Source organism: Colletes latitarsis, chromosome 3 (assembly GCF_051014445.1).
Source record: "Colletes latitarsis isolate SP2378_abdomen chromosome 3, iyColLati1, whole genome shotgun sequence".
Classification (NCBI taxonomy): Eukaryota; Metazoa; Arthropoda; class Insecta; order Hymenoptera; family Colletidae; genus Colletes; species Colletes latitarsis.
The window spans coordinates 40,194,491-40,222,246 of NC_135136.1; the positions used below are offsets into that span (position 1 = coordinate 40,194,491).

General features: G+C 45.5%; 1 protein-coding gene across 16 annotated transcripts in view; it reads left to right on the plus strand.

The window, feature by feature from the left end:
• LOC143340268 (uncharacterized) overlaps positions 1-27,756 on the plus strand; it is a 129,475-nt gene that overhangs the window by 61,953 nt on the left and 39,766 nt on the right. For 8 of the 16 annotated variants that reach the window (XM_076762021.1, XM_076762022.1, XM_076762006.1 and 5 more), the window contains one exon: positions 24,370-24,458. The gene's annotated coding sequence lies outside the window, so the exon portion shown is untranslated. Of the gene's footprint in view, positions 1-4,510; positions 4,568-24,369; positions 24,459-27,756 lie in introns of all 16 variants that reach the window. The other 8 variants (XM_076762008.1, XM_076762018.1, XM_076762011.1 and 5 more) reach the window with 2 other exon arrangements.

Genomic DNA, 27,756 nt, shown 5'->3' on the forward strand with positions numbered 1-27,756 from the left:
CATTAGTATCCGCTGCGCGTCCGCCTTGGATCGCTATTTCCGCTGAAATCGTTGAACCGACTGCAGACGACAGCGGATTGATATTTTTCTTTAATAAGCTGAACGTTCCGTGCCGTTATAATGGGCGTCATTTTATGCAGCCGATACGGCCATCCTACAGATTTGTACCTTGCTCTGCGATCCGGCAGCTTCTAATTTTATTTTCTGCCCCAGCTTGGCCAGCTTACTATTCCATTCGCGTCGAAAGCGACGTTTAATAAAATCTCTCGTCTTCGAGGAACATAGGTGGAACAGTGATGCATCGATCGATGAAGTCCAGCCGCAATGAAACTCCGTTTAATGGAATTCGGTAAATCACCGAATGTAATTACGCGAGTGATTCATTCCGAGGTGCTTTCTTCCTCTTCTAGCGCGAGGTGCTTGTAAATAAATTTCTCCGCGAAACGAGATCGTCCGTTCGTATTGGATAAAAACGAGTCCGCGAGAACGGACGATGGTCGGGGGAAAAACACGAGAGCTCGCGTTCGGAAGTCGAACGTCACTGCTCGAGATCTCTCGGGAACGATGATATTTATTCGAGAGATATCCCAACGCGAACTTCGCGCTACCTAGATCCTGGTTTTCAACCTTGTTAAAATCACGACAGGAATTAACGAAACAAAATTAAACGTGTACCGTCATTTCATATAGAAATTAATAAAAAGAGGATTTGGGCGGAAAATATCATAGACAACAATATGTTCTTTCCGAATATTGTAGAAAATGTCTGCCCAAGGGTTTGATATCTCGAGATACGCCAGAGTAAAGCTGGGGGCTTCAATTTACCAGAGAAAATCCACCGATACTAGGATGTTGGCTCGTCGTAGGCGTGTTACTACTATCTCGCCACCATCCTGTGTTTTTCTAGCCGAACACCAAACCGGAAATCAAACTTCCTCCTCGCTTCCGGCCCTGGAATCACTCGTATCGCGCGAAAAATTAATTCGTGGTCGCGTGTAATGAAAATCTTGGAAGAACCCTGTCTCTTCTTCGATGGCCGCGTTAGACTCGTAAATCAGACTTATCGTCAAGATCCCTGGACGGATTCTCGAGCTTAGGTAATACAAAGTATGGTTTATTACTGAGACTAAGCTCACCGTGTAATTGTACGTGGACGCGTTTCGCTTAACAAAGTATGAGGGGAACGATAAATCACTGGGCGTAGGGAGACCGACCTTTGGAAACGGTAGTTAATCAATCCACGCTCTTTTCTTGCTGCGAGACAGAGGAGTCCTCCGAGAGGAGACGCCAGAACCTCGGAAAGAAGGCTTTCGTCGGTTATCTGGACGATTACTACCATCAGTTCACGTTGGAACTTTGTCACGGAACGATCGTTTATGAAAATAACAATTACGTACTCCTAATCTTTTAACTCGTTCATTTTTCAATGTTTCAAAAGTGACGCTTTACGCGTTGCTTCTCTCCCAATCTTTCCCTTATAACAGTCGATAGAGAATAAAAAATAAAATATAAAACAGTTTGATTTTCAACGAGGATGTAATAGCTTCGGTTTCAGCATATCGAGTCGAGAAAAATGATTCCAGGCGTGGTGGGTTGGGTGGACGAGGGATGGTAATTTGGTAATAATTAAAGAGGAAAGAACAAAGGGCGAAACAGGAGGGACTTATTCACGCGTCCCCGCGTTTTCATAAAGAGTCCCTGTACTGAAAAATATTACACGGTTGCGTGGCGTGTCCGTCAGTGTTTTGCGCTTATACGGGCTTTGAATTAAAACGTAATTTCGCGAAAAACCACGGCTGAAGGAAGAGCAACGGCGTCCGTCGGCGAAACACCGCGCGAAAGTAGAAAATCCGGGAAATGGAAGGCGTCGTAAAACGAAACATTATACATACAAATAGCGCCGTTAATAGATGCACCCTCCAACCCTCTCGCGGGAGTTTCGCGAAAACGTCACTATACTCCGGTTATCCAAATGTTTGCCCTCTTTCCGCTAAAACGCGCCTTAATGGCAGCGAGACACTTTTATTTCCCCGCGAACAACAGCGTTTCGCGAGCCCTGCGGAAAATACTGCCTCGTTAATCCCGCCGTCACGGAATATCAGCGGTTCCCTCCCCGACTGCTTATAACAAATTTATAACTGACGAAAATCACTATAATCCTTTGCTTGAAATTTCCTACGCGTCAAGTTGTCCCGTAAGTCCCTGTCGCGTTTTACACTGCACCAGTAAACATCTCGTTCGACGTTTCATCGTCGTTATAAAACTTTCTCTAATTTTTCATTAAAATGTTATTCCACCCTGTTCTTCGATTCATATTATCTACTAGAGCTATTGTAATTCATTTTTAAAGCACCGTGAATAGATCGCGACGGTGGAAGATCCTTAAATCGTCGCCGGGGGGAAAAAGTCGAAGCACCGTCGGAATTATGGGACGTCGGTAGGCGTCGCGGGGCGAATCTCGGCGCGTACACGTTGTAGCACGTTGCTTTACAGGTATACAAGAAACTGATGGCGACGCCTTGCCTCGAAACGCGACAAGAAACCCGTGTAGTTCGTCGGTCCGAGCGTGTTGAACAAAGCCAGGACGGTCGAAGAACAGCCATGAATGGAGATTTATCTTGTGAGCGATTTTCTGGCTGCTCGACAACGCGTGCCTCTAATTCTGTCGGAATCCACGGGCGGAAAATCCTACATAGAGCTACAAACCCTCCCTTTCCATAGAAATGTTAGAAACCGGACGTGACACAACGATTACTGTTTCAATCTATTAAATTTAAAGTCGAACCTTCGAATATTTCATCCAACATTTATTAGAAATAATTCTACGTTTCACAGTGGAACATTTACATCCAGAAAGAGCTCAAAATTAAAATTATGCGGGTATTAAAATTACGACCGAAACGTTGAGAAGATAATTAAAATTAACGTCACTCGAACCGTAAAAATTTTATAAACTGAAGCGGTTGGCCATATCCGTTTAAATACTGGTAATTTTATACGAAGGATCGTCGAATCGGGGATGCAGGATTTCGTTCGAAATGCTTTCTGGACGTCCACGTTTGAGCAGCTTCCGTCCGAAAGGCGGATAGCCAATTTTTTGGCACACGAGTACACTCGAGCGAGAAAAGCCCGGTGGAAAAGCTTTCCACGACGAGACCTAGGGGATAATGGGGTGGAGAGGTGATGCAAAGAGCGTTCGTAATGCAAAAGCTCCGAAAAACACTCAACGTAGAGTTTTCTCTCTGCTTTCTTCCCTCATCTGTCCTCGGTGGCGACAACTTAACGGCGAGATTCCCGTCTTCGATACTAAATAGCCCGACGTTACTCCCGCGAAGATCTCCACAGCAGCGAAAACGTTTTCGAGACGCGGGAGACCGTCTCCCTATCAATGTCGCACGGACCTCCCGTGGATTCAAAGGGATTCTCGATATCTTATTTCTATAGCTTGGCCCGGAATTTTACGAAGTTTTAACAATTAATTTCTATAATCGTCAAATCGAGATCGTCGTTCCAGCGAGAAACGTGTTTTACAAAGCCGCTTTATCGCCGGAAACAGAAGCGTTTGCTCGATCGAAGTGGATCGCCGGGGGTTGTTGGGGGGTTGGTTGGGCGAACAAATCAGCGTCTGTCAGGCCGCGACACACACAATGTGGCTCCGTGGCGTTTCTCGCGCGTGCAAACGTAATTCCACGGTTTTCCTTGACTTTCCATCCCGGCTCCCTAAATGGGATTCCTGTCGTTTAGATCTGAACCCGCGATGCGCCCTTCGGAATTCTGTTGCGCGTGCCTCGAGCTACGAAAAAATTAGACTCGTTTCCTCGCGAAATTACTTCCACGATATAATTCTGGCACGGGGTAGGGGAGAAGTTATTTCGGCGGAGAAATCGCTGGTCGGAGAGGAGAATCGGGGAGACGACGGGACAAAAGGGAAGCTACGGCGAAGGGAAAAAGGGAAATATCTTGACGGGGAGCATCGACAAACTGCCCCACTTTCTATTTTGACGAACCCTTTGTAGGTTTGTAGAGCTTGCGTTAAGGGTTGCGAATTTTTCTCTTTTTTTTTTAATTGCTTCGATCTCAACCATCAGCGATATATATTACAGATATTAGGAACGAAAGGGGAGTACTCTACAAATGGCGATATTCAAAGCAATTAGTAATAGATGTCTGGTATCCTAAAGTATAAGCTACTTACGTCAAGCCTCGCGTTTATGAAAATTAATTTCGTAAATTCGACGGCACAAAACTAATCCACATCGCCACAGTCGCGTCGAAAGTACAAAGCCTCCCATTACGAGAACTACCTTAGTAACATTCTGCTAATGAGAAGTCGAAACGCCATTATGGTACTCATGGACAAGTGTATGAATGCCTGTTTTAATCCTTCGTAATTCAACACAGTTTTGATATTACATAAGTAGCTTATACCCGACGATACCAGCCATTTATTTATACGGTAAAGTTATAGGAAATCGTGTTATCTAAAATATTGCGTGTCGTGTCTTTTCAGAATCCAATACACGATAAAAAGAAGAAAAGGAAGGTTGGTTTTCACCAAGAATTCTTCGTAAGTGCTCCACCAATATTTCCAAATTTCGTTTGCGCGCAAGTATCTTCGACAACGACGTAATTTAAGCGGCGTACGAACGAAAAAACGACGTCGTTCAGAATCCCGGCCGCGTTCAAAGAAAACGGAACGCAATTTGCATTTCCTATTTGGCCACCGGTTTAAATAGATTCTACTCCGCGGCCCCTTTACACGAAATTCGGGTGCAAACGTCGGAAATCCTATGTATACCGCGGCAAGAAGTCGGGAAAAGCTGGGGAATTACATTGGACCGTAGCTACCTTCTCGAAAACGTGGGAAACCGAGGGGTGCATCGGCGCTATTACGACCCCCGTTTTTCCGGGAAATCCTCTAACGCCCATCGGAACACGTGTACATCCGGCGCGTACAAAATGACGTACGTGTGCGGATCATAAGCGTGCCGGTTCCAATCCTCTTATTCCGACGCATTGAAAGCTTTCGGCTTTCGGGGCTCAAAATTTCGCGTAAACAAATTCTCGCGCCTCGAAACGGATCAATACGAATACAGGTATCGCTTAACGAAAGGACTATTCTGCGTTGCATCCGGTCGCCACGCGTTTCAAATCTCGGAATCTTAGTCTTTCCCGAATTTCAAACCCACTGTTCGCGAGCGTGTCTCGCGAAACCAAGTTTCTTCGAAACAGACGTTTCACCGCGAGTTACGTTCATTTTAACGAGACGCGTTAACGTTAGCTGCGAATGTTTCTTTCAAGAGCACGTACACGCGAGGAACGTTGAATGCGGTGTAAGGCCGTACGAAGCCCGACGGTGGTCGCTTTCAAGCATCTTCTGGCGCACACTTTTCCAAACAACGTTAACGAGGGTCCCCCTGCAGCAGGCGAGTACGTTGGCACACGTGTCGATACAGCTAAAAATGAACTCCCCGACAACTCTCTCGGGGAGCCGTGTTATCGACTCCGGGGCAAATATCGGCAACGGGGAACACGGAAAAAAGTGTGCCGTCGCGCGTGTAACGCGCGGGCGAATATATTTACGATCGGGCAGCAGCGTGTCCGGGGGGGCCCCGTAGCAAGTTTATTGTCTACAAGGCTGCCGGGCCATTAATTGCGGCTTTTAGTTCGATTATTTCCTTGGCGTGCTGGCGCGGCAACGAGAGAAAGAAACTCGATAAATGACCTGTTAATTTGTTGTAACTTAGCCGCGCGATCCGACCGTATATGCAGCCACGTACGAACGTAGGCACCGAATGCCACTGAAAAACCGGTTCTGGGCGTGCGACTTAGGACGCACGGCGTCGTTGAATTTATGTATACCCCGCTGTCGACAAGCTGCTACAAAGGTGACTCGCATTAATTGCATTAATCTCTCCGCGGGCGAAAAAAAATCGAAAAATCTCCGCTGTGACCCCCGGGATCTCGCGACGGGGGGGACACTTTGGTCCACGTGGTTCTCGAACTGACGTCGTCCGTCAATGATCGTTACGAGATAAAGTTGCAAACCGGCGTCTTATCCTTGCGCCATCGAATCCATTATCGTCGCGTGGGTATCGAACTAACGATAACTTACAAAACATGCTACTATTCGTTAGCTTGGTAGACGTGAAATGTCTATGCCCCCAAACTGATAGATTTCATCTTGCAATTCATCTCGAGCAGTCGAACTATTTCGCGACTATTTGGAATCGATGTTTGATGCAGTTTGACACCTTAAATCGTCCACCTACAGACCCCCAGTTTTCACTTGACCAAAAAGATCAGACTGTGACAGAACAAAAAAACGGAGAGACGGTTGAAAAAGTTGGGCAACGATGCAGAAATTTATGTACCTCTCGCTGTCGGCGAGTTTCTGCAAAAAAGGACTCGAATTAATTGCATTGATCTTTCCTCGAGCCATTAATTGCGCGTGACTCGGCTGCAAAAATATGCACGCTGGCCCTGAGATCTCGCGACGGGGTATGTACGTGTCCTCTCGGTTTTCGATCCCATCTGTAAGTAATTGGTACGGAACAAAGTTGCAACCCGATCTTGCAACAAGGCCTTGCCATCGGATCGATTATCTACGTGTCGTTGTCTGACTACCAAGAATCTACAAAACATTACGCGCAAGTGCTTGTTTCTTGAAAAACAAGATACAAGAGAAATATAATCGCTATTATTGCTCAGAGCAAGAATTTTATTAAACATTTCCTTAAAACGTACAGAATAATTGCAATTCTAAAGTAGATATTTTCGAGTGATCGATACGACAATAAAAGGGACGATGCTCCATAAGAGATGATTCCAGTGATTAAGGGTTGAATTCATTCCGGTATCCGACATCGGGATGTCGAGTAAACAAATAAGTGGATGAATAAAGAGCCGAAAATGTTGGCTAACGACACAGAAATTTATATGTGCCATCCTGTCGACAGGTTGCTACAAAGGTGACTCGGATTAATTACATTAATCTTTCCGGAGGAGATTAATCGCGCGTGTCTCGACTCGTTAAATCTGCTCGCTCAGCCCAGAGAATCTCGCGACGAGGTACTTGGACCTCTCGGTTTTCGACCCGACACCATTTGCAAACGATAGCTCGAATCGATTATCGTCGTAAGATTATCACGAACACACGTAATCGCCACTTCAATACAACATATTACAGTTTATCGACAGTGTCACAATTGCTCGATAAACTTAATAACGTTTCCACTTAATTATAGATTAGCTTCAGAATAACTTGTCGAATACTTTTATTTAACATCCTTGTGATTATTCCGTTTAATATTTTTGACTTCGACACGTATTTGTATAAACGTATCGATTTATGGAATCACCCGATAAATAACGGGTGAAAAGAATTTCTTCTTTGAACGATGGAACAAAATTCGCGCAACGGAGAGTTATGGGTTTCCACTTTCTACCGTTAAACGAAGGTCTCGCGAGGATTCCCGCGCGCAGGGCCCGCGTTATCAGCGATTCTCGATCGAATTCTGCGAACGAGCGCACGGGGCCCGGCTTTATTCAGCCGCGACAGGGAACAGACGTTCCACGGCGGGGGAAACGATTTTCTTAATTAGTCCCAGCATGGTCAGGTGCAAACCAGGAAGTCGAGGGACGCGCGGCTTTCTTGCGATCGCCGCGGAGATTCATAGACGCAAGCGTGCGCGCAACACGGTCCGCGCGAGGCAGATCGCCGCGGAAGATACACGCCGTTTCTCCTGGATTCCCGATCGCGAGGCTCTTTATTCAGCAAGCTGGTTGTTCGAGCGAGTATCCGTGAAATGGGAGAATTCAATCACGTCCGGAAATAATTTGTTTCCCGGTACGCTCAGTCGTTAACTTGGATCGGTGGTTAAGACAGTATTCCCGTCCAGACCAGGTTTCTTAGAAATTTTTTTTAAAAAAGAGTATCCCTTTTTTCGTTCGATTCGAGCCTACACTAGCACTACGTTTTAAGAGTCTTCACAATTTTTTTCGTAGAAAAATATTAAAAATTGTAGAAGTAACGACGAATCCAACGAAGGCCTTGGTATTCTGTTCCTGAATTACTTATTAGTATTCACGAGTCCATGTTGATATTAATAAGTATGTCATCGGATTAAATCCATCGCCAGTTATAGGAGTCGTTGATATTCGGGTACCGCGGGGTGATTGGAAAATTGTGTTGCGTGATAATTTAATGAGGCGTCCGTGTCGGTTCAAAGCGCGCGCTTTAGCTCGAGGTGCAATGGACGCGAACGAGCATCGAAAGTCAGGATGCGCGGTTATAAATCTTCTTTCAACGCTGGATATCTGGGCGCGCGTAAAATACGAGAGGCTAACAGGAAAGTAAAATAACTGCCGAATGAACTTTCCCAAAAGCCAGGAAACGAGGATTTTCTTTTTCATTTTCTCGCGACGTGTCCCTATTCTACGTAGATCACGATCAATCATGGAATAATATAAAATTCATCGTATCTAAATAAGGCTCGATGTAATTTTAGAAAAAATATCTACCTACCCTTACAATAAAGATAGAGAGTTGAAATTTGGTGTAAATTTTTGCTTTTAGCCTCGATAATAGATAATATTACAATTCCATATCAATTTAGGGGCTCTTTCGCATGATTTTTCGCTTACACTCCTTGGGAGAACACTGTATAACTCACGGAACTTGGAGTAAGGTCTCTAAAATTGCAGCAATTTTTGCTTCTTGGGCTCTAGCCATTTCTCACTCCCTCTTAGAGTTTCCTATAAAGTTTCCCACAAAGGGTCGCCACCGCCATGAATGCGAAGCAGGTCTTTGATGTATATTATGTACAACAGATCCTGCAATTGGGAAACTGGTGCGGAAAATTGGAAAATTGTCCCTCTTTATAGTAGCTTCGGCTCGAACCGGTTCGAGCATCTATTTTATTCGGCGGGTGCCTGCAGTGTTTTATTTCCACGAAGAAATTGCTCGAACGGGAAACATCGTTCCCCTTTCGGGTAATTTGAATAAACTAATTAGAAATCAAGTACTGTTTCCCTTTCAATCTTGTAATAAATGCCGTAAAAAGACCGTATTTATTACTTGAAACCAAATTCCGTGTACACCCTTTGATTATAGTGTGCAAGTGAATTTTCTCGCGATCGACCGATCGATCATAATTTCCCGTTCGTGTGGAACGTGTTACTGGAATCGTACCGATAATACTAATTTATTATCGATTCTCGGCTCGCCACGTTCACCGACACGTGGGCAGCGCGGGTCGACGTTTACCTGTACAAAATCCTGCACAGGTGTCACTTTCACGCCTTCTTTGGCGAGTGGTGCATCCAGTGCACTTGCATACGTACGAGCATGCACCACCATAAATCGATGTTCCGTTCGTTATTTACAGACGAATGTTTAGATTTCGTTCTTCGCGATTCACCCGTTCGAAATACGATTTACCCATCTCTGATGGAAACCAAACCAAGCAAGATACACAACGATCGTTTTCATTATATTACGTTATTGTTCGAGCAACGTCGAGTCCATTTTCCACGGCGTTGTGTACCCTATCAAATTATTATTAAACCCACGTTGCGATCTCATTCCGGGAACAAACACTGCTGTCATTTTCGTTTGCAACCCCTCGAGCACAAATTAATACGGTTGCTCGAAATACTCTCGCGATAGGTGTCCTAAAAAGCGTAACTTCCAACAAGCTTAACCAACATCCTAGGTCGCGATAACTGAAAGAACAAACCGAATTCAGTGGCGAGCGATAAGGAAACAGGTACAGTAGGCGTAGGAAGTATTCGTACAGCGAGCAGTCGCGACAAAAAGATCGTATCGTGTGTTTATTTAACAAACAATCGTGAAGCAAACAGTTTGCACGTTCTACGGGGATTGTAAGAAATCTAATCTATCAAAAATAAACATGTAACGAGTATTCGTATAATTCTTCGTTTATAAAGATTATGAAACAGTTCCCCGAATGAATCTTATTTGTTAATTGGCCCAATTGCTGTAAAAAATTCCGAGAAAATTATATTTGTATCCACCTCGTGGCCCAGTTTCCAGAATCTGTTCCTAGATCCTTTGTGCCCTGTAAAATTCTTAATAAACGCAATCGCGGAAAGTTTCGTTTCAAGTTGGCCGCCGCGCGAATACTCTTTGCGCCCGCCTTATAGAAACCGAGCGTACTTTCGCGAGCGTAATTAGCGAAGGATTTCTCGAATAACCGCATCGCGGCAATCGGGAACAACCGAAACAAAGATTCTCGATGTGAATGGGATTGAAGAGAGTTGCCGACGGCGGTGGGAAAGGTCGATTGCTGAAGGGAAAGAAAAAGAACTAGTCTCCTTTTCTAAACGAGCCAACGAAACGCGTGGCGATTGTGCGAGGTCTCCCTGAATTACGACACGGGGGAAATGATATTTCGCTAAATTGGAAAGCCTCGAAAAGCTTCGGGGGTGGCTCGGTGAGCTACCAATCCAATGAAAGGATAAGGTAAGCACCGTGGTTACCACTATCCCCGAGCATAGGTTGAATGTAACGCAAATGAGGCCGGCAAGTAGGAAGCAGCGAAAGGGTCAAATTGAAATTGTCGGGGGTGTGTGCGTTCAAAGCCGAACCCGCCGAGATAATTTCCATCGCCTTTTCCTTCCGTAATCAAACCGTCCCGCAGCTTCTGTGCAATTACGTTGAAATTGATTTAAAATCGGATGCACGCTGCGTCCACCTCCCCCACCCACCCGTAGAGATCGTATTACAATTTCCCTAAAACGTTTTGCAGAGGGAACGGGGAACCGGGTACATAATTATTCGATAATTTCCTTTCCCTTTTGATAATTCTTGACTCCTGTTTCCCCGGCTTCTTCTTTCGTTCTACTGTCGCCGCCCCCGAAAACGTTTCGCTGTTTTCGACATTCTCGAGCCTTCATTGTCACGACTAATGGAGAGCCGCCCGTTAAAAATATGACACAAAATTTTCGGGGCGATAAACACGACGCGTCCGCGATTATCCGACCGATGGGGACGAGGGTTGGTCGCCTAATCGAGGGAGTCGGAAAATTGGGGGATTTTTTTGTCACAGTCGGTGACTCTGAGGGCTGAAATGAACCAACATTGTGCCAGAGGCGAGCAAAATTTAATTCGACGAAAGAATTTTGCTCGTCTTTATATCTTACACGTTACACGGGTGGACATACATTTTTAGACCACCCTACGAAGTACTTCCACTAGGTATTTCAAATCGTGTAATTCGTGTGAATTGTTGCTCGAAACGTTCTTCTACCGCCGTACGAGTTCACTGTCCCGATAATGCCAGTCGTGTTTGTTAAATAATTAATTTCTCTATACGCGCCTTTTGTGCACGATGTAGTTGATCAACCAATTCCGGTGCATCAATAATTGATTCGATATTAATGCCAGGTTGTGAACGGTAGGCGTAATGAATAAGCCGTAAGAAGCACGGATGAACACTCCCATTGTAATTGGAACGTCGCGTTGGAAAACACGATGCAATATCACGCGCCGCCGCCAGTGATACTGCCATAAACTTCCGATCTGGCGTCGGGATTTATCTGGAAGGGTGTCCCATATGTCTCGACCACCCAGTTAAGAATGTACAATTGGTTTTGTCGAACCCATAATCAACGGTGTCGTTTCTTATAAGTTTGCAACGATAAACTTCGATCGCGATGAATCGTTACGCCACTGCACACGTATCAGCGGGCGTAGAACGCGTCGTGTATCCATCGTCTGGGTCGACGTGGGCCCACGTGAACGACACAGTCGCTGGTTCTGTCAACCGTACGTCCACGCGCCTCTGTATCACTCTGCTTTAACGCGACAAGATTTATCGACGCTGCTGAAAATGCATTTTCGCGTGCAACCCACGGATAAATTCGTCGTTGCGTGTCCGCGTTAAATGCCTGCGTCCATTGGCGCGGTGGAAGAATCAACGCCGTGGGACCGCCTAAAGTTCAAGCCTCGATCGTTCATCGAACGCGGAGAAAACTCGATCGTTCACGAGCCTACGAGTGCAAGTGATCTTTAAATCCATCGAGGAGAAGGTCATATCGTAGGACTTCCGTCTACTTTTACTTTGGAATCGGGCCGTTGGCCGTCCATAGAAAAGAGGAAAACATGGTCAATTTCTAAGGAACCAGTGAACCATCGTAATGGTTTTCGAATTCGTCTATCTTTGAAAGAAAACCAGACTGTAAATTTCTCATCGAGCGTTGCAAGAATAATATTGACTCTGTTCGCACAGAAAGACCCAAGAGAAAACGTTCTCACAATCGAATATACTTGAAGGCAAGAAGAATCATTTGAATACCTTTCTAGCGTGTTTCTAAAAGATGAGAAGATCATTCGGAGTTCTACCCCTCGGTGTTGCGGTGCCTGGGGGTGGAAAACACGTTCGTGATCTTCGAATCAAAAGGTTTTAGGCCACGCCTCACGGTACTGTTAGCGTCGCTACAATCAGCGTAGACTCGTCATCAAGGGTTGCGTCTCTGGGGTGGTTGATCGATAGACTTCTAAGAAAGACCGGAGAGATTTTTACAAACATTGCACGCTCGAATTAAGCGGGACAAGATCCTTGATCCTGAGGACCCGTTCCTTTTATAACTCGGATCACAAAGAGGAGGTGGAGCCAGGAGATAGAACAATATTCGTGATTTACAGATCAAAACGTTACGAGCCTTGTTATTCTCAGTTTCCCTACGCAGAATTACGATCATTGTGGTTTTGTTATCGGGAGTTATCCTGGGAGAGTCAATCGATGGGCTCAGTCGGTGAGAAAAATTCATTCCTACAAACATTGCACACTTTGATAGAGAATAACGAAGAGGAGACTAGTTATTTCGAGTCCAATAACCACCCTCTGATAATGGTAGAGATCCAGAGGTCGCAGACACGAGCTTTGGCGTTCCTAGCATCCTCCGCAGGTTACCTTCGTTGAAGACTACGCGTGGAAGTCGCTCGATAAACACGAGTATACTCGGATTGGGAAAAATTCGGGTCGCAGAGGCTTTGTCTGTTCGGTGTAGCTCGGTTGTTCCTGAAACGCAGGGAGGAGCAGACCGTCTATAAACTGACGAGCAAACGCAACGCCCACCTTTGTTCAGCCGACGCAGCCCAGTTGCTAAGCGCACACAGGGAGGAGTAGATCTCCTGTAGACTAGCAAACAAGAGTCCTCGACGTCGTGTATGCCGTCGAACATGGATAGGAAGGGAAGGGAGGAAGGCTTCGTAATTCTCTTCTGTAGCAATTAGGGAATTAGTCAAGTCATACGGTGGAACATCGAGTATCCGGATAATTGAGAGACAAACCAATTTAACGAATCGCCAACAGTTTACCTGCTTGATTATTTCGACAACGCTGTCGTTAACACCTGTTGCCAAGATAGCCTCGAGGATCATTACAAACGCCAGGACAATTCGTTGCTAGAGATCTTCCACCGCGAAATCCCTGTTCAAGTTTTTCGCTAGTCATCGATTCGCCTCAAATTGCGATTGAAATGGAACGATCGAAAAATTTCGAATAAAATCAGCGGCGCGTGGGCGTGTATTTTCATTTAGCAACCCGTCCAGAGACCTGAAAATACCAAGGTTACGCCACTGCATTTGTCGTCCCCCCGCGCGGTGAACGTGCTCGCGCCGCGGAGAGAATTCGGTGACCTCTGGCCGCGAACTCAATTTCGCGTTACATCCGCGACGAGTACAGTTATCAGGAGGCAGGACTCGTCCGCCGGTGGCTTTTTTCGTTAACCGAACGAATCGCGTCGCGACGTGTTGCCGGTTATGCGGCTTGGTAAATCGTTACGTCAGCTGCCCACCCGCTTGCATTGATTATTCTCGTCAGCCGCGCGCTTCCGCCGCGAATGGAATTCGCTGACCTCGATGAACTGGGAGACTCATCTGTTGGGTAGGTTCGTTCCGGTCGGTATCCATCGACGAGATAACAGGAAACAGTTTCCCGTTCAAGATTTCGTGTTTGGCGTCGAGATAAGCAGCCAGGGAGATCCGCGACGCCACCAAACCTCCAACCTTTAAATCGCTGTCAAATTACTTAAGTAAAGTTCTGACTAACTTCTTCAGGGATTAAACGACACACTAACATTGGTGTGTGTCGTGTGATTTGCCTGTGGGCTACGTCACGGATCATTACTCCAGTTATTTTAGTGCACTAACGACACAGAAACCCGTAATGAACACTTTAAAATCGACTGGGCAATTAACTGGTAGTAGCTCGGAAATCAATTGGGAACGGATACATCGATCGAAAGTTGACGTGAAATTTAATTATTAGCAATTTAGAGGTAGAATGTCTAATACATTCGCGATAAGAACTGATTGGTAATATTACAATGATTAAAAGTTGGCGTGAAAATGCACCGCTGGCGTTTTAGAGGTAAAGTATCTAAATCGTTCACGATATAGAACCGAATCGATAATGACAGTAATCGAAAGTCCACTTGGAAACGATCTAGCGGCGATTCAGAGATAGTGTTCGATGCATTAACAATGTAGAAACGAACTGGTAATGATACAGTGATTTAATATCGATTGGGAAATGAAAAAGCCACTCAGAGGCAAAATGCCTAGGATATTGAAGGAATAGAAAATGATGACCACTATGGGGTACAATGTCGTCAAAATGGTCAGGCAAAGACACAGCGATTTTCAAGGGTTTTGGAGCATGAATACGGATTAGGTGGCACTGGGTAAGGCTATCTCGAATTAGAAATATTACCGTGCGGTCCACGGACTAATAAATGGGCAACATCTGGTGGCCAATTTCGCCACGTGCAGAGGTTGAAGCTGGATGCCAAGCGCGTCATTATTGCGGTACATTATGACAGAAGTGACGAACGACGGAGAAACATCACGGGTACCAAGATAAAAAGACTAATTACATTGTAATGTAGCGTTTTCTGAAAGAAAGTGCCAATAAGAAGGACGCGAGAGGATTCATCATGCTGCCTAAAGGCAATGCGATGATCCGACAGAGCGTGGATCTCAATAGACATCTTAGTTGCCGCTGACACATGAATGATCGCTCGTGTACCGTCGAGAAATTTTCTTGCGAATCTAAAGCTGAACAGATTGCAGACTCCAATTGTGTTTAAATGTCTTCGACATGATTCAAATTAGAAACATTTCAAATTCCATTATAAAAAAATGTCAAACACATTTTAATATATTTTATTCGCTCGAACAAAGGACGGTATCGTTTCTCTTCGACGTTCGTGCGTCCCACGCTGCTCGCAGACGCGTCTGAAGGAAGAAGCATGACGTATACATAGACTCGTTTGTTCCACCCCCGCCGAAAATTCTTGCCGTTTCTGCGACAACATAAAAATCCTTTCTCCGGTCGTCTCGAGGCGTTACGCGCGGGTGCACGCGCGCTTATTCGAGTGCAGCAGAGTCGAGAGAAATTAAAAAGCGGACGACAGAAGGGGGTAAGTTGAAGCAGCCTGGAGGGTCGCGTCTGTCGCGTGTGCTCATCCTTGCGAGCGAGGTCGGTTCGCGTACTCGTAAATCGCGGATAGGCGTCTCCTTTTGGCATTCATACGAGCCACGTACGGGGCGCGTTTAACGAAACCCCGAGTTAGGTTTGTCCTACCCTATTCAACCGGTGTCGCGAAACGTGACGTCGTTATTCCCAGGCTGGACGATTTGCGGGGTCGTCGCCTGGTCTAAGCGAAACTAAGAAGACCCTGAATGGCATCAAGTGGCCATTAAAGGATCGCCTTCTTGCCAGAAAGAACGAGTTCGACGCGAGCCAACTGTTTTTTCGGGGAACTCGTCTAATGGAATTACGAGCAAAAGGTGTACGGATGCACCAACGGACCTGTATGGACCAAAGCTGTTGAAAGAAGTCGCCGGGAGCAGACACGGTGTCGCGGAGAATCAAAAAGACGGCGAGAGGATATTGTACGGGGGAAGTTGGAGAACGGAGTTAGAGTCTAGAGACGTCTGAGACCAAGGACTCAGGTGTCTGTATCGTTAAGCTGTATTTTAATTGCATGCTAAGTCAGCTGCATTTTAACACCGGTCGAATCGAGTTTCGAGTCTGGCGGTACCTTCCACGCTCGTTGGTAAAGGGATTTACATAAGTTACAACTCCGCCGTGGTCTCCCGTCTAGTCCTTCGGTTGCTTCGAATAGATCGACGAAAACACCTTTGGTACAAGCTTTCGCGAGCCATTCTTTTTTTTCCGGGATCAAACGTTTGAAAATTATGTTCATCTGGCTATTCATAGAAACGTATAACTGTTAGATCTGAAAGAAAAATTGCTTACTGATTATATTTTTTAATAACCCATTGGAACGACGAGTTTTGATATATTTACGTATACATTGGGCAGATGATTAATAGGAATAGGAGAAGAAAAATATTTGAAACCACTACTATTTAGTTGGCAGTCGCAGAGAGTCGACAAATGCCTGAAGGAAACTATTATCGACGTCTGTGCACAGGCGACGAACGGCTACGAAAACGAAGCTAGTCGGGCGCGTCTTAACGTTCCAGCGATGGCTTCTCACAAATTACCCCTAAGCGGAGCTTAGCAATCTTTTCCTACAGAAAAGGCGCTGGGCTTTCTGGCCGTTGTTGCGATTCAGTCTAGACGAACTTTTGTAATATCGAGATACAGTCGGCTCCCTTGTGGATTCAGACGAGGAACCAAGATCATTTCTTTTCCGCCAGAAACACACGCTTTCATCTCCGACCGGCTCCATCCGTGTGATGAAAAATAAAGGAAGAACGATTCGTTCGCGTTCCCAACGATCGTACGAATCAACGCGAAACGAAGTGATCCGGCGAGAAATATATTCCGCGGAAGCTACGATCATCTGAAAGCTTCCGAGTAAAAAGTACTCGAAAACTGGGTCCCGATGAGAAACGTTGACGATATTTTTCAAACGTAAATTATAGAATGTTTCTCGATCTTTTTTTGGCGCGTGGCCCAGATCCAAATATTATTTTTCTCTCTAGCCTCCTGTTAGCTGATCAAACTCATACTTAATTTAAAATATACAGTCTTCGATAATCCCATGTCCATTTCGATAAACAACTCAAAACTAACCAGAAGGTATCGTGACTGAAACGTCCAATAATTTTTAATTAAATGACGGATTTCTGCGGGCTTATTTCACAGAAGTACCTCTTGAAATTGATTGGAAAGTTTGCTGGAAATTGGCGGAAATTCTGTCGGAATACACTAGCCAATTCTATCGGGATGAAATAGGGCGTGGATAAAATATTTGTTTACGGTTTGTTTCTTTAGCAGTAAAGAAGATTACTCAGAAATTGCGTCCGATACAAAATTTCGTCGAGACCACGTTCCCCTTGCGTTTTGGTATCGATTCGAACCTGACGCGGAGTCACTTCTAGTAGTTCGAGCGTGTTTAAAGGCCGACATGGCGCCAGCCTCGAAGTGTCATAAATAACATTTCCCACATTCTGAACATTCAGCAAGCTAACGCAGGTTCCTGGACTAACCTCCAAACTAACTAACTTAATTAGGCCGGCACCGACCGGCCACTTAACTTCATCAGACCGCACTGTTGATCCGCACATTTCTACGCGAAACTTGGGAGTCAGTTTGCCTCATTGCTACCCAGCACTTGACCGGACGTACTTTCTGTTCAGCCAGTTTGATCTTCGTCTTGGTCGGAGGGAGCAAAAAACGTTCCTAGTTTCCAAAACATCGGACAAGACTTCGTTTTGAGAAAATAGAACTAAAAGTTAATCTTGAATAAATTGTCCGTGACTCGACTTTCAACGAACAGTTCAAAACTCATTGAAAGGAGAACAAATTTTAAAGAAAAATCGACAGGGATTAGGTGGACTTTTTCGACAAAATTAAAAAATTTATTTTTAGTTGCAGGAATCAATTAAAATCATTTTTAGTCAACAGACATACCTCTGAAATCGTACCCACTTTCGAGAAAAAAAATTCTTTACCGAAAATATACATTGAATGTAAGGTTTGCTCGCATATCTCGTTTATGTTTTGGCGTAACGAGCACCGTCATTCGGATCCTCGACTACAGAGGATAAGCATAAAATTTACTTTTTAATTAGCAGGAAGAGGAGGCATCCGAATAAAGTATTCTGTCTCTTCCATTTTGAAAGAATGTTTAATCAAAGGTACGTTCAAACGGTGTCCCGCAATGTCGGCAAATAGGAACGTTTCGCCGCTGCAAAAGCTTGAAAACGGTTTCGCAAGATGAGCAGCTTCGTAATGTTTACTCGGACGAGAAAACGAGTTGTTTCGCCGTTACGCGGATGAGAAAAGGACGTAGAAAATCTTTTCATTTCCAACGAACATTATGCAGGAAAGCAAGCGAACGACACTGCTATATCGGAATACAATGATTTTACATAGGAATGGTATAGTTACGTCGTTTTCTTTGTGGCGTCTAGGAAATTCACAGGAAATACCGTCGGGATTATCTTTCGCGATGGAATCGTTTCTGCTACCAAAAAGAACCGTACCCGCGTTAAAGGATATTCTGCGGAATATCAAATTCAGCGAGAAGTCGAATTTCAGATACTTAAGTCTATTTTTTGCCACGCTCCACGAATATACTGAAAATCGACCGGGCTTGATCGACACAAAATTAACGACATAAGTACAACGTTGCACCTGAAAAATTCAAATACGCTTTTTTTATTAATTACAAATTGTCGTAATTATTTTTTTACCACGCGATCCATAAATCTACTCTTGAGGTCAAATTCTTTCTTTTAGATTATCAATACTTTTCTCTGAAAGAAGGCCTCGATTTTAAATAGCGGTCCGTACGTCTGACCGTTCCGCGATAAAAATTTCCGTAAAAATCTATAACGCACAATCGACGCGATCGTGGGTTAACAAAAGCTAAAGACCGCGCCTGTGGAAACGATTCTCGAGAAGAAGTCGTGGCACGACGTATTGTCAGATAAGTCGTTGGAAATACGTTACTCTGTTCGAAGAAATACGGTCGGAAGCGGCCGCATACTCTTCATTTCCGGCGAATTCCGTGGCGAACGTCGATGCGCGATAGCGTCTCGTACGCCGACTCGAATTGGCCAAGAGAGCTTCTCCCACCCCCGTTTTCTTCTCTTTTTTTCGGCCAGGCACGTCAGAGCATGACAGCGATATCAGTTGATTGAATTCCATGGAACTCCTCGCTCGATGCCCATAAATTTCGCATTCTCATTCGGGGCTGTTGCTCGCGAGGGAGGAGTACCAGAGAGCTAGATAGTAGGGGGGATATGGAAATCGATCGGGTAGATACGTGAAAGGGAAAAGCGTGACGTGGGAAAGGAAACATCGACAGGAGCCCTCAGGGTTCAACGAGATTCTCGATTCACGGCTCGTACGAGCCCTCCGAAGACATTTCTCATTCGTGAATCTATGATTTCTTTCAATGACGGTGCCGATACCAGGAACCTACTCCAAAAATACCATCTCCGGATCGAATGCTCTCTTAACTGTATAGGATACGAAATGTTTTCGACCAACCCCCGACGATATTAAAGCTGATGGAAGAATTTATTCGAAATGGAAACGATCCAAGTTGGAATTGTATTGGGGAAAAATACGAAAGACGAATGTATCCAGGAAAATTGTTTTGGATTCTTGAAATGGAAAATCGAAGCAGGGAATCTTTTCTAAATTATCGTCGAAATTCCATCTGAACTCCTGCAAGAGTTTTAAATTTAAAAAGAGCAATATTTATCGGTTTGCATAACCCGAAACGACGGTTCAGAGTTCCGGTTCGCAACCCTTTCGACGGCCATTAACCGGGCGAACCCTCCTCCTTGACATCGGACTAACTCGAAACTATCTCGCGAATAACAATCGAACGAGGTGAATGTTTGACGGTTTCCTGCGGGATTACGACATCCTGACGACGCGGCGGTCGCTCGTAAAAGCAGCAGATACGACGATTCGTTCGGTGTATACCGAAAGTGGGTGGACACAACGCAAGGGAGACGCAACCTGCTGCCCCGGAGCAGCTATGTAAAGCGTACGTGGCTCTTGGCAACGCGACTCGTTGAATTATCCGAGTTAGCAGAAATCGCCGGAAGCCCGGACAGACTTAAGGCATCGGCTAACTCGCTGCATACTTGGGCAAACTCGTTCGTCTCGACGGCTTGGAATAATTAATAACAATGCCTTCCGGGCCAAGTAGCGCGTCTTTGCCCCGGTATCGCACACGCCTTCGAGTGGATGTGCAAGTTTTATGGTTTTCGAGAAATCTCCATGCTCGTCCGGATCCGGTGTCGCGTTAGGTAGGTTACGACACCCCTGGGGACTCGTATGACGACAGAAGCGAACATCCTTTCAATACCAGAAGAAAGATGATTACTTCAGGATTCAGGATTCTTCTTTCACTGAAATGCAATAACGTGTCTTTGCTGACATCTGACCTATTAGCTTTTAAAATATCGATGCGTTCGCGTATCGCGTACAAGATTATTCGGCTGACGGCGAACGCATTATAGATTTGGATCATAAATAGGATCAGGAGTTGCATCAGCGTGTGCCACGAATGACTGATTGAGATCTAGAACCAGTTCCAGCCTGATCTACGACGTTCCGTGCAAGAACGGTCGAGGAATAATGGGAAAGATTCTACAATACGATGTTGGTATCTCGCGATAGAATTACCCCGCCTCGAAGCCGTTGTAACACTTTCACGAGCGACTTTTTAATGCAACGAATGATAGGAGAGGCACTAGACGCGATAATGTTAGACCTAACCGAGTCCTGACCCTGCGCATTGCGAGAAAGCAGGCTGCACAAGGCGAGAAAATGACCCACGCGCGATTCAGCGTAAACGGCCCGAGCACGTGCAAGCACAATAATCCACGATCGTCGAGAAAATTAGCGCACTTTGGCTTTCACCACTTCGAACGGTCGTTTAACCAGCCGGATAAGCGGCCCAGTAAATAGATGTCCTATCAGATTATGTGTCACGGGAGCGTGACACGCGAACATGTTTTGAATTAACACGTTACAGGCTCAACAAACCGGGAGTCCGGTTGACTGGCATTGATCGAAAACTTGGATCGGAAAGATAAGAGAAGCACGCAGTACGGTTAACTCGTATTCTTACCAGAGACACCCGACGTAAAACTCAAACATCCGACTGTTGCCGTTTACGTTTGTTAATTCACTGGTATTATGCAGTCGAGATTATCGGGCTGTTTTGACTTGCAAACGGCTACAAAACCGTGTTCTTTAACACCCTCTCGACAAACATAGAATTTGATAAAAGTGCCGTCAAGAACCCGATACAAAGAGTAATCGAAATTTATAGAATTTAACTCGAGCCGGAGTTGCTGGCCTCGTTTCTCTTTCTTTTTTTTTAGGCTTCGTATCGTGTCGCGATAAATAAATGTATCAGGTGTAAGTAGCAGCTAATACATCACTTCGCGTAATAATCCATCAAGCGTACAAAAAACGTGCGAGACAGGTTTACTGTCACGCGACTTACAGAAGCGTCGCGCCTGATGTTCGTGACGAGATTGTTCGCAATTTTGTGAATGAATTATGAAATAATTTATGGAAAAAAGACTGCATTATCTCCGGGATGCAAAATTCGCCGAGCAATTGGTGTCATAGCAATTTCAACTTTCTTTAGTCTCGATAAAAAGTTCTACCGTCAGACATATGGTTCGCCGATGAGTTTCCCTGTGTCTCCAAAAAACCATTATGGACGATGTAATGACACAACTACGTAATGACTGTGTTTATAAAACCTTCCATGTCTTTAATTCCGTATATCCAAGGATAAAATGTACCATGGAATTAGAATAAATCTATTAAGTTCTTAGTGGCAAATACGTACACTGATTGATACCGCAAAGAAACGTGGTAAATTAGAATCCATATTTTTAAATCAACGTCCAAATTTAGTACTTTCTAAAAAAGTATGTTTGAGAAGAGTCGTGGAGGGCTACGACGAGGGAATGATAAAATAAACAGGCAAATGTCCGCGAATGAAAAATAATATTGTACGACGGTTCCATTGTTACGATCGTATAATGATTTGGACGCATGCATAATGCAATCTGCGTCGCAGAATCGTGCGATTTATCGAGGAACGTATTCATTAAACAGAAAAACAGGCACAAGTGTCGCTCGACCTCGTTACGCCCGTGCAATTATGTTGGATCCTCTTGCATTCTTGAAAATGTAGGAAATTGAAGGAAGGAAGAGGACAGGGGGAGGGGTTGGGCACATCCATTAAATTCATCTTCGTCCCCGTAAAAAGGTCTTGTCTCCCTCGATACAATTCTCATCGAAGCGTGCAGCCGTTCGCAGTCACGGCCCGTTGAATTTCAAGTTTCAGTTCTAAAAGAAGAGAGGAAGTGACCTGTTTTTTATGCCGAATCGGACTTTCTCACGCAAACCCTTAATTAATAATTCGCGAAAATGTAACGCGCGGAAATGCAAAGAGAAAAATAATGTTACTCCTGTACTAGGTAAAATTAAATTTAACCGCTTCGGTGGTTCCATTTTGCAATGTTAATATGCCCAAATACTCCCCAAATTTTATAGTTGCTTTAACAACTCCTCCATCAAAGGTTGCTATTGCCTACATTGTATTATACAACGTTACTTCGATGGATCCATGGAATAATAAATATAAATATTTGTACAATATTCTTGGATGCCAGTTTTTACTGGTGACACGTTCAGAAACACAGGAGGAGCGGACCATGCGATCTTTCAACAGGGCGCTAGGGTTGAAATCGTACAGAGCGAGGGTAAGTGACCTTGAGCAGTCAATATTTTCTACCCCAAGTGGCGCTCTTCGTGTGTTGACTGCGCATCAATTATACTCGGTGGAAGGAACGTAGCAAGGTATTCGAGGCACACTCAAGTGGCACGGAATGCGATAACCCGAGGGTACAAACCACCAAATGTGTTTCTCGCCACACAGTGACGCACAGACCCGCAACCACGTTGATATACGCAGGCTGTTAACGGGCCAAGGTGCAAGGAGCGTACACAATTCGTACCTGGGATCTTGACTCCCCATATCCAAGCATGCTATTCCTTCCACTGTTTCTCCAACCTTACTATACAATAGAACCTCGATACTGCTGGAAAAGGGGGCTGAAATGTCCTGCAATGGTCGAGGCTCGTGCAATAATCGAGGTAACCAATCCAATGAAGGAACTCGAAAGTTATACCTCCATTATCCATAGTCGCTGTTACTTCCCCCAACTACCCCCTTCGCTAAGTGACCCTCCTCCTACAAGAGTTGCAACTATCGAGGTTCCATTCTATTCCTCAATAGACAAAAGTTTTGCACAATTTGCTTTAGACATCCTCGCTACAACATATGTAGCACCCTTTCCCTTAATGTTTCGTTTGCCCTCGGGTCAGCATAATTGTGGAAACGCACATTTCGCAGGATGCAACGGTCGATGGTCGTCCTGTCGAAAGAATAATAGCCAAAGGTAAGCGCGGAGAGTCGCATAGCGGAGAAAACGGGGGCAGATGATAGGCCTCCTCTCGCCTGGCTCCTCTCGAGTTAAGTGGTTAGCTCGGGAAGCGGTTTCGATTAGCCAGCTCGTTGAACCCGTGGCTCGTCGAGCGACGCCGACGATCGGCGTCGTGCAAGAGGCCCCGCGAGGATTCCGACCGGAGGATCCTTCTTTCTCCACCCTCCCCAGCCGCCCGACACTTTATATTGCGTTTGTCTGCTCGTGATCTATGACGGCGTGAATTCGTTCGATGGTGAAATTGGAGGCAATTGTTTCGTCGAGAGGACCGCGGGGATGATCGTCGCTTTATTCCTCGACGATTCGGTACGAGCTTCGATCGTTCTCTACCCTCCGCCTTGCTCTACGTTAAATTTTGTTACCTCAATACTTAGGCGATTGAAGGGACCACCGATGCAAATATTAATTATTATGCATCATGTAAAAGTTATACTATATCTGGAGCAGATTTTTCCCACCGACTATTATTGGATCCGCCACATTACTGTTTCAGTATCAGTACAATATTAATGTATCTGTTCCTGAATCGATACAATATTAATATCCTGCGACTATGTCCATTCGATGTGATCATAAATTCATTTGCCCGAAGGGATAAAAATAATTGATAATATTTATTTTCGATGTTCTTATACTTCTCAGGCGGAAGTAACGATTATTCGTGCAAAGTTTCGTATCGAAATCGACGCGCGATGGTTAACGACGTTTCGACGTCAGCCCCCAAGCCTCCAAGACCACTACTTTCAATATGTCACAAGTTTGGAATTCCGGGTAAACTTGTTCCGGACGTTTGTCCCAAATCCATCAAAGTATTAAAGCGTAATGTTTTCGTTCGACGTTAACCGCGTTCTCGTTTGTTTCAGAACCCGGCGGGCTGTGACGAAGGAAAGCGCGACAAGAGGTGGAAATTCAAAGACGGGAAGCCGAGGAGGCAGGTGCAACGCTGTCGAGGGTGAGTGTGGCGTAGCGTGGATTTTAAGAATTTCAGACCCGGGGGGGGGAGAACGGTATCCACCGAAGAAGGATGCCTAACAAACTCAAACGGAATTTCGCTTATGACATACTTTCCCGTCGAAAGAACGTGTTTGCCGACGGCTTACGCCCCCGCGTCTTCCGCGTCCGTCTTCGGTAAACACGTCCTCCAGAATCCGCCTATGCAGTTCCCCCGTTGCACCGTTCGCGGATGCACGACGGATGGTGCTTAACCGATTTTACGAACGAATTCGCGACCGTTCCACGTGCATCGTAAACAACCTTGCCAGGCGAATTCGTGATGCGTTCAAAGGGTTACCGGGGTAGAAAACATCCTGTAGCCTCTGTTCGGCGCTGAATGGAACACAGACGTCGTATTGAATTCGAGGATTAGAACAGTCGGAAATGGTTTACATGTCGCTGCTCTTCTGTGAATCGAAAGACAGGAAGAAGCGAATGGAAACTGAAGTGGACAAACACTAGTGGCCGGTTCTGAGCCATGTATCGATCAGGAAGTATCGTTATAGGTGACTAGTTTCTCTGATTATTACTGTATGAATTAATCGATAATTGTTTAAAAGATCATTGAGGACATACCGTTACAGTATGATGATATGCTTGGTACTCCAACGAAATTAATAGAGTGTACATCCGAACAAAGCTGCCGAAGTTACCGAAAGCGTTTCCAAGTTTTACGACGACGATACTCTCTCGGTCCTCGTCTGACGTTAGTCCGTTTAAAGAGAAGCGTATCTCGCATAGTGGCTAGAAACTCGAGGCACGTTCTAATCGCGAATCGAATCGGAAAATGAACAGCTAGGAGGCCGGTCCCGTGCACGGTCGGTCGTGCACGGCGCCAAGCTTGCAACGGAAGCGGTTCCTGAATCATTGAAATCAGGCAGTCAGGCAGGCAGAATGCGATCCGCTGCATCTGCGTCTATCCGCGGCGGAGGAGCGTTGAACGCGATACGAATGGTTCTCGTGTCGTCTTTATTCCGGTGGCTGGGTCGGTCGACAGGCTGTATCTCAGTCTCCGCATCTAATAATAAACGGGTCGAGCATTGTTGGAAAATGGGTCGGACGCTACGGCATCTGCCGATGTATCGAGCGTCTGTACGTGTGCATGCACGATGCACAGCTACTTTCCTGCTGGCGCTGCCGCTTGCATAATGCCGCCCCCATCCTCGAGCTGTCCGAAGCCTGACACGTGGCAGGCCGAATGAATGCTCTCAGGAATCGGCACAGTTTCGAACTTGGAGCACTCGCCGAAGACGTCCTTCTCCGTGCCTTTCACAGACGCCCGGCGGACGTACTCGTTGGCGTCGCTTGGGGAAACGGAACGACGACGTTTCGAACGTTTCGATCAACCCCTGGCGAAAATTTCCTTTATCGGATACGGTTACAAGATAACTGGGAAATCGATCGAGGCTGTTGCGTCGCAAGGGTTTCGATCGGTTACAATTGGCTTTCTTTCTCATACCTTCATCCTTGGAATTTCACTGCACCCCTCCAGAGGAATCGGTTCTCTTCGATAAATTTTCTCTAATTTAATTTCGTATGCAATTTTTTTAGAAGAAATTTTGCGATTCCCCGTTACGCTTTTATCGAACTTGAAATTGTCTCGACAGTTTCCAGTTCGTCCTCCGACGCTTATCAGTCTTCGAGCGGAATTACGTCGGCCATGACGATCGGTCGCCACTCGGTCTGAGCGTCGACGAACGAGAAAACGAGGCGAAGCTAACCGTTTCGCTCGAAACCCACAAATCCAACTGTCGCGTAGGCGACACGATAAATTTCCGCGAGGTGCGCGGCTAAAGATCGACCGGTTGCCCTGATAATATAGGTGCGAAGGACCGCAAATCCAACTCCGGGCGAAACTGGGGCGATAAATTCACGTTTGTCTGTCGTATAAGGGACAATCAGTCGCAGGACACGGTGAAATAGGACCGCGGAAAGCTCTTTCAGCCTTTGAGGCAGTTTAATAACTTTGGTATTCTCAATTACGGAGAAAGCAATGACCGGACTGACGCCTGGAACCCAACGCGAGAGACAAATGCCGGACGATAACTTTTCCGTGGTGTGTTTGGTCCGCCGGAAGTTCGCACGTTTCTGCTCATAGTTTATAGGATGTTTTGTAACGCAGGGTACTTACCTAGACAGAGGATATAAAAGCAATGAAAAGGGTTCGAATAAACATGAACCCTATTTAAACTCGTTCTAAATAATCGTAATGGTCGTGAGTTTCGATCAGGGTTTATAGTTTCCGAAATAATAACCACGTGTTCTGTATCGTCCTGTAGAACGCCACGAAACTAAAGATCCGCCGCAAACTCCATTTGTTTGGTACTTTTCACAGTGGACCTATTTTTGGACCACAGAAAAGAACCGGCAGAAAAGTCACGACGATTCTCGCGAACCACACCTAGGGGAACCCCCGAAAGTTCGAAGTAAGCGGCACATCTGTTACAAACTCTCGACCCGTTTCCTTGACTTAAATTTCGCCGGTGGAACGGTGGTAAGAATTTGAAACTCTGCCCAGTCTCGCGGACTCTGGCCTCGTTCGTCACCGCACGAGTTAGGTGGAATACCCAGTTGGTCAGAAGTCCAGGTGTCTCTGACCACGACCGGGAATCACGACAGGCAAGAAAATTGCTTTTTGGTTCGCTTTCGAACTAACACCGACGTACAACTATAGACCGGAGGAACAGAGAGTCTAGTAAAAACGCGCCAAGGCACCGTGTCTCTAAATATATTTTAGAACTTACGGGCTGCATAATAATTATCAAAACGAATACCCTTATCTGATAGATATCAAAGAAATGTGTCTGTTTCAATGGATGACTACTCTCCGTTAATGAAGTTGAACAAAATTGTAACGATTTAAATAGTTGCCCGCGGATGCTGTTTCGTGTGCAACGACCAGATAATAAATTCTTTGGTCAGGAGCGGTATTGCGGAGTTGGTGGAACGTCAGAAGCGAATGAGATTCCAGCAAACGCGATTCCGGTGTTCATACAGCGGTTATAAATAGCGCGGAATAAGTAGCGCGAAATGTAGAGGCGAACTTTCCAAACTTGGACGGGAGAAATTTATTTTCTCGTTTTATCCGGGTTGTTCGGTTAGCCGCACCGGGGACGACCAAAGCAATTTCATCTCAGGTAACACAAACTGATATAGAGGAAGCTTTGTTCCCCGGTGAGCTGCGATACCGTCTGTCCTATGCCATGGGAACCTCTTCCCTTCCTTCTGCCGGCATCCCGAAACTGCCGCTGTCTGTT